Source organism: Onthophagus taurus, chromosome 10 (assembly GCF_036711975.1).
Source record: "Onthophagus taurus isolate NC chromosome 10, IU_Otau_3.0, whole genome shotgun sequence".
NCBI lineage: Eukaryota > Metazoa > Arthropoda > Insecta > Coleoptera > Scarabaeidae > Onthophagus > Onthophagus taurus.
Genome location: NC_091975.1, coordinates 3,289,057 through 3,297,690, shown reverse-complemented (window position 1 = coordinate 3,297,690; position 8,634 = coordinate 3,289,057). Strand labels below are relative to the sequence as shown.

Sequence of the window (8,634 nt, the reverse complement as noted above, 5' to 3'; positions counted from 1 at the left end):
TTTAAGTACAATTATAAGGTACAGTAAATCTAGTTCTAGGTGAGGTGTATTATTATTTCAATTTTTTTTTAGATTCAATCATAAAAAGCATTTTTTAATTTAGCCTTTTTCAAAATATTTCCCAAAACAATAAATAACTCGCGAACGAAACCGGTCGGAGAGAAACGACTTTTTGAGCAGTAATTAAACAGCGACGGAGTGATTTATACCTCGACCTGTCACCTCTCCAAATTTCGCATCGCCACATTTCGTAATACACAGTTATGTAATTTTGAGCTCGCGAAACTTGGAACCGTTCATCATTACCAACTTTTAATTGATGCGCCTTGCACGTCAAACGTAATTGAACTTTCCGGTTATTGTCGATAACGATAACTTCGGTTTCAGTAACTGGAAAGTTTTTTTCTCAGAACAATGTATTTAAAGGATTTTCCACTCGTCACGGTTTTAATTAAAAGGCGGCTGCTAATGGTAAAAACTGCGCTTTGCCGCGAATATCCGGTGCAATTAGAGACCTAGTTGAAACGTCAACGTTTATCTTTCGTAATCCGTGCTTTGAGCGGGAATATCAGCACAGTTTAAATAATGGCCGAGGGAGGATGTGTTTTAGCGACGAATATTTACATTAATCTGTGTATAGTGAGAGTGAAATTGTTAAAAATATAATAATTTAAGTAAAATGACACACCATCCAATTTATCTTTTCCCCCCCTTTCAGTTTGAGTTTATACAATTTTGTATTTTTTCTTCGCTTAAAATACGATGCTCGTTACGCGAAGCGAATTCACAAAACTTCGTCCCGAAATTGCGGTCGTTCTTTGAGCGAACTCCGAGGCGTCGGAATCGCGGGTATTTGCATGCGAAATTAAAGCTATAAATGTGGGGTGGTCGCCCACCCTAATGCGCAACATAAGTAGCCCAGAACAGATGTTAATTTGCCCGTGGAACTTTGCCGCGTACACCCCACAACCAGGAGGAATTAAACGAAAATTAAATTGCAACCAAACATGCACTATCTGCGCCTGTTGTCTCGGATTGGAGCTTTCCTAACGCTTGGATAATATGCAAACCAGATTGACACTGTTCCAAAACAATACAGAAACTCCTGTTTTGTAATTATATAATATAGTCGAATTATTGTAGTTGTATTGTTAGATAGTGTTTCCATAAAGTGCTTTGCTTTTAAACGTGTATCAAATTTTCTTATTAAGATCTTATTACCTACTTTTGGGGCGTTGCTTTTAAGTATTCTCTTTTTTATTTTGAAATTTTATAAAGCATTGTTGGCAAAGTTTTCCGCAAAACCTCTCTCATTACTTTTTACGATCCCAGAGCATGATTACATAAGCTAATATAGCATTACAGTTGGCTCAGTCGTTCAATATGTATACGACCGGGGATGCGAAGCTCAGAGATATGAGATAGTTTGGCATTGTTACCCTACCAACTGCTTTCCCCCAGACTCGTATAACTTTCGGTTATGGCCACGATGCGGCATCTCCAGCTTTTAATATCAACCGTAAATCCTCACCATCAATAATAAAACGTTAATGAGAAACGTCTGTTTAAACCGTTTCTAATTGATTTAAACTAAGTAAATTCTGAAACGTGATTGTAGTTCGTGAAAGGAATTCAACATTTCCATTACGTATGAATTATACTGGGGGAATATGCATGAATGCGAATAATATAGTCGGCGGAACTGAAATATTCAGCAATAGAGAGATATCCGGATCTCTCGGTTCGCTGCTGATATCAATTTCAGAGCGAAACAACTCGCAGCGTGATGAGCAACAAGAAACAAAAAAAAAATGAAAGGGGAACGTGATTTACAACATCGTCTCCGCAGGGAAAAGAAAAATAGCGTAGCTTTTCGATCTCTGCTCGGATGATCTTACGATATACAACGCCTAGTTTTGATTTAAAGCTTTTCGAAGAAAACTCTTCGATAACCCAGCAGGAAATAAATATTGAGTAAACGATTTCGAATTACAAATATACCAGAGTTTATTGAAATTGAAAGAAATCGCTTTAGAGGGGAAGCATGTCTGGATTAATTTGAATGAGAATACACGTCGGATATTACTCCAATAAATCTCTCGAGATGGTGCAGTCATCGTTATAATCGTAGACGTCGACAAGGCTAAATTTCTCACCGTGCAAACTGACGTTATCCTTGAAATCTGCCAACCGTTAACTCGGTAGATAAACGACTATAAGCACTCCATAACGGGGCCGTATGCGTTGTAAAAGATAGACGTGAACCCCGGAGACCCCACCGAAGTCCTTTATGACAGACCGTAATCCAAGTCCCAAACTCAAAACTTTTATCCCGCGGACTTTTACGAGGACCGAATAATAATAATATAGGATTACAATAAATAATCGCGAAACTTCACCTGCCGCATTACATATTTATGCGAGGTTTCAAAACTTTTCGAAATAAAAAAAATTTGAAAGTTTTTTTTTTAAAAGAACTTTTAATTATCCCCGGAATTTGTCGGTTCCTTCAACGCCGGACAAAGAAAATATATAATCGCATTAACATAAATTGATTTTCACGGATATGAGAAAATTCCTATTGACGCCCGCCTTTCCCCGCTTTCCCCACAGTTCGCGATTTTCCCGTTTTGGAGCGAGTTCCAGAGCGTTCGAGAACTCAACGCTAGATTATATTCTGAAGTGCCGTTTTACTTACTCCTTCTTCGTCTTTGTATGTGTGTGTTATTTTTATAGTACAATAGTGGAATTTAATGGAATATTTCAAATTCAAAAGATTTCTTTCATTTTAGTTTTCTTAATAGTTAATTTAACAACAGTATTTTGAATAGCTACATAATATATCCAATATCCCACCAAATTTTTATGGAGATCACAAATGCTCAAAATCATCAAAGCCATACAGGCAATAAATGACTCAAACTGCAATTAGCTGCAAGCTCTCTTCATTAACATATCAGATGCAAAATCACACTTTTACAGAATTTTCAAAAATGTTCAAATGAATTTGTAATTTCAATATATCATTTTAAAGAGCATAATCTTATCTTTATTTTGATGTGGTAATCATTTCTTGGTTCCTACAAACAATACTAGTACGACTCTTTAAAGATAAGGTATTTTTTGTAATTCATTAATTTAACACAGTCACACTTAAAAGATTTCTCAAAAATTTTCTGATTGATTTCTAATTTGAATATATCATTTTATATCATCTTAATATCTTCGTTTGTATAAACAATATCTGTACAACACTTTAAAAGTCACATTTTTCCAGTTTTGTCAAAAATTTTCTCAGTGGATTTTTAATTTGAAAACATGATCTTAAAGCTCAAAAGCTCTAATTTAGTAAAATTTAGTAGTAAATAAATAAAAGTTCTCATATTGAAATATGCTGTAAGTATTAATTTTTTTCAACAAATTAGGGATTATTAATAAATCCACAAAAAGCGGCAAATATCTCCTACAAAAAATTCAAATAAAAAAAATTAAAAATGGTGTATCGTATTAAATCCGATGTGAACGAGCCATATGAGTTATCGATCCGGGCCATCTATACACCTCGAGGATGTTTGCGGGCGTAAATGTGGTAATCCGCAGACACTGTGTGATATTTCACGTATACCTACATATACAGCTTCAAGCCGCCCTGAGGCAAAACCCAAAATACACACACATTTGCCCTTACAAGAACCAACCATACTCTGGATCCTCTCGTTGACTCTCCTCCACACCTACACATTTGCAATTCAAATCAACCGTACTGACTTTGTGTAACATCCCGTATTTTTCCGATCGTTTCGTAAACATGGGATTTATTCGCTTCACATTTCATTTAGTACATAATAGATTTGTCGTAATTTAAAGAATTTTTTTTAGTTGACGTTTGCTTTCATCGGCAATGAGAAAGATATCCAGATACACGGGCGATTTTTCACCCGATTTGTTTCAGTTGCGAAAGCTCGCGTACAACGAATAGGCTGATCAAACTCCAATTTATGCGCCCATCAGTATGCTAAATGCAATTACGAGGGGCGATCGAAAGCAACTTGATTTGTCGCGTCAACGAGCGCGCCACACGGGATTCGACGAAGCATAAACAACATTTAATATTGATAAAGAAATGTTCGACAATAACACTTTTCTCTGTTTCTACCGATTTCGGTGTTCATCATCCTCAGGATATTATTTATTCAATTTTTTTCCTTGAACTAGTATTTAACAATCCGTTAGGAAAATTTAATAACCATAAAATCCGTTTTTAAATTTCATACACGGGAAAACTACGTTGGACCATATTTCCGGTTATATTTGACAGGCACTTACGCCGCGGCGCACTAGATCCCTTTTGTGCGCTGAAGGCAAAGTAATTTTATTACAGCGGTAAATTTTATTAATCGCTTGTTTTGCCTGCTCATCGTCGTAGATTATTTATAAAAGGTTTGCGTAAATTTGTCGATCGATGAGAACAAGAGTTGCTACGATACCACCATCATGGGGAAGTTATATAGTTATACGGGTTGGTGGATTCCTTGTGCACCTCCGGCGACGGCTTCCGGTAATATTGGGTAAACGTGAGACGCATTCTCGACATCGATGAAGAGTACTGAAGTCGAAGGGGAAACCCCGTCCTGCATTATTTACGCAAATTCTCTTCGATCTTGAGGGGTTACCGTCCGTCACTTGCTGCCTCCGGCTTTATTTGACACATTCCGTTTATGGGGTATAAATTTTACATCGTAAATTCACGTTGTGTTGTATTAAATTAAAATTGTTTCTATAGATAAAACATCAGGTACCTAGTAGGTACGATTTATGAAATGGTGGCTATAGTGTTTCTGGATCAATGGCCCCGTCAGCTGCAGGAGATTGTCCTGCTCATCCGGACCGACTGACGGCTGGCGATAAGCGAAGGGAGAGGGAGAGAATCGTACCGGTTGACTTGTATAAACTCGCTTCTCGTCCGGGCTTCGATTATCTATTGTCGGACGCAAAATTGCAAACGAGAACTTAATTAAATTCAAGATGACAGAATTAACCATATCGGCAGATTTTTTTTACTCTTTTACACAAAACGTTAGGGGCGGATGAGTTTCGGTAATTGCATCGATTTCCACTTCCAATCTTATTACAGCCCTTTAGAGTTCGAGGTTAGCAACGCCTTTTTTATGCGAATATTCCATTGGAATTTTGGTGCGCGTAAAAGAATTTCAATTCGTCGTACGATTATGAGACGCTTTCGCATCCCCATTTCGTGAACTCCTCTTGTAAAGATCCTGCGAAAAGATCGAACGAGAGCCCTTCTCTCTGTGCCCAACCGATTTGTTCCGATGAGGAGAAATCGTTAACGTAATTGTTCTTCCCCTATTACTTCGACAACCCCCTTTTTGAACGTGTTTAAAACTTTTAAGGTCGTCATTTTCGATAGCCTACGTAATAAGGTTAGGTCGCTATTAAGCGTTAAGACCGTGTTCTCGTGATATTGATTGACAGTTGTCGAGCAAACATCGTTAGATGGTTTTCCCGAAGGAATGGGACCATAAATAATCGAATTTACAGCAGAATAACAAGACTACTATATCCCGGGAATTGGTGCATAGCTCGATGGCCCGTTCGTGACGTCACGCATGGGTAGACAACCACTATTTCACACTTTGAATTAGTAAATGCTTAACATAATTTCCTATCTACTTTCTTAGCTGACATCTTCATTATTATTAGAGATAGCGAAAAACTAAATTCAAAACTAAATTCACACGTTTTAGCCACTTTTAAACTTTGTTCAGATCGATAACGCGGAATCAAATTCTCTGAACTGAAATTTATTTTAACACAAAGACTCTTATGTTTAGATCATTTTTTCTTTTTATGTCAAAAGGATTTGGGTTGGTTTTCGGTATTTTTCAGTTAAATAATAAAATTTGTTTGATGTCGAGTCAGCAGAACTTAATTAACTTTTTCGCTGGTGGTAAAAATTGAATAATTGTCTTTGGGGATTGTTTTCCGACGTAAATATTTCTTCGCGTCTCGGCGAGTTTTTACGGATCAATCTTCGCCAGACGTTGGAGGTGGCGGTAGACGTTGTAATTGGATTCTCGTGTCCACCCCGTGTTTAGCAGTAAATTGCCGCGTGAGCTTCTAAGGGCAGACCACACTACAGCGGGGCCCCGTATTAATCGCTCCCTGTCAACATCAATTATTTAGATTTAATGGGCGTCGCAACGGCGCCGCGGCACCACCCGGATTTGAATCACTGTTATGTGCCATTACCGTTCATTAGCGTCGTTTATCAGTCGCTAATCACAATATACGGGTGACCAATTGAAATATTCCTCGTTATTATTTATTAGCGTGGTGGAATTCAAACGAAATTAATAATTATGTTAAATTTGTATCATTATTATTATAAAATTTTCATTATATAAAGAATTCTCTAATTCCCCGCAAACTTTAAATTAGGTCGGCATAATCCGATCCTAAAATCCCACGGATTTCGAAACTGTTAAGTTAAACACGACGGAGTCATACGTTTTCGGCAAACTTTCGCCTCCGGTCTCTTTGCTTTTAGAGAATTCCGAGGATTTCCGATTCCTACTTCCTTCCTGCAGATCTAATCGTACCGTCGGGGATCCTTTTCATTTTCGCGCGGGGGTGGCGACATAAATCAAATTCCGAATCGACGTAGGGGCCCTCGTTTACATTAGTAATTAGAGCCAAGCCCGTAATTACGCTCTGAACCGGCGGCGCAATAGCGAAGAAGCCTTCAGCAGCTGACGCTGCGACATCGTCTCCTCTCGTACGTTTTCCTGCTATGCGAGAAGTGTGAGACGTGCCGATTTACTTTGTGCTTCACCTCCGTCAGCATCTCAAATTATCAAATATTTAATTACCTGCGGAAATTGGAATAAAAAAAAATAATTAATTAGCTTACAACCTTTCTAAAAAAAAAGAAAACAAACAAACGGCGAGTTTTATCGTGAAACAGGGTGTGGATGGAGAACAGTAAAACGTGGGTCGTTATCTGGGGTTTGGAGTAAATGGCCAAAGGTATATTGCAATGTTCGCACTCAGCATGCATAAATTTCAGTCGTGTTTGCCTGAAATTACATTGCTAATTATTGAACGTGTTATAATTTAATAAAATCTGTTCGAATTCGAATTTATAGTCTCCAACCGTTATAAAAAAGAACATTTTTTTTATGCGATGTGTCCATAAAAGTCAGCGAATTATGAAAATTACACCTCGTGAAATTTACGATTGGAAAAGTGCAAAGTGGATAATCGTAACGCCCGAAATATAAATATCACGTGTGCGGGATATAGCCGAGATTTGAAACCCCATAAAAAAAAATCTTGATCCCCTCGTGAAATATAACGATATTTACTCCTTACCCTTTTTTTGCCCAGCCAAAATTTCCTAATATCTTAGTTTAAGATGTAGGTCAACCCTTCGATTAGATTTTCTTTTCCCTACATTGTGACATTTTGAATAATGATTGCGGTTATGTGACGAACATCCGTTTGGACACCGTCATAAATCTATCCCAAAAATCCTCCATTCCATTAGAGATTTCTTATTTTTACGACTTAAGTTGTGTTGTCTACAAAGCTAAAACTTGAAGTCGATTCAAATCGACTTCATTCGAAGCTTTCGATATTGTCACGTCTGCAAAAGTACATTTTCAGAACGCGTGTGTCGCGGACATTTACCCTCCTCTCTCGACCCTTTTCGCAATTTGCACAGGTTTATTGGGCGCGAAATCGAAAAAGATAAACAGTTTTATGGTGTTCCCATGGGGGTTCAAATCAAATTTTAAAGACACAGAGTTCGTTTCAATACGTTATATAAGTTTTGTACGGTTCGTATTGGTACTCTATAAATTAAAAGCGATAAGTACTTAGGAAGCATTAGCCTAAAACTAGAGTGAAACTTTTGGTAGCGCTCGTTTCGTTTTAGAAGGATACTGGAAACTTTGAAACGAATTTCCACTAAGAATTTAAAAACAACTTTTCGACTAAAGTTTCGAGGTAACGGATGGAGACTTAAAGCACCCGGTATATAGTGATTATTAACAAACTAAATTAAATTGTGCTCCTTAGTAAACTAATTATCATTAAACTAGCTTTATTAGCTACTGAAATATATCATAAATGTTAAATCTGGCATCATAAAACTATTCCAATAAAACCAAAAATGTTAAGCACATTCCAAGACACATTTTATTTTCCACAGCAACATATTTCTAGTACTCATATCTGGTTGATATAATACAAAACTTTTAAAATCGAATCAATTTCCTTTTGTAAATTTGCCAACCTCGAAGTTCATTTCCTTCGACGGATATTATTCATTTGCAAGATTGCTTACTTCACCTGTCGATATTCCTAATTTTCTCGCCTAGAAGGCCACTCAGAAGGAATTTGCGGAAGCCTTAATTTCCATTTTAGGGGATTTTCAATTTGGGGTCGCACCAAAATGTCACCATCATCTCCTTCTTACCCCCAATTTCAACACCTTAGAAAAAAATAATCAAAAGTATAAAAAAGAAATTTTCTTACAAAACAACCCATTACAGTCCTGCCTATTTTATTCTTCAACATATTTCGGTAGTTTACGAAGAAACACGAACTTTT

The 8,634-nt window shown here is 37.2% G+C and overlaps 1 long non-coding RNA gene across 1 annotated transcript; it reads right to left on the bottom strand.

Moving 5' to 3' along the window:
* Positions 1-8,197: 8,197 nt before the first annotated feature.
* Positions 8,198-8,632, bottom strand: LOC111428283 (uncharacterized). The gene is made up of 2 exons (XR_002708045.2): positions 8,575-8,632; positions 8,198-8,515 (listed from the first exon to the last, which is right to left on the bottom strand). It is a non-coding gene; the product is annotated as an uncharacterized lncRNA (long non-coding RNA).
* Positions 8,633-8,634: the final 2 nt, after the last annotated feature.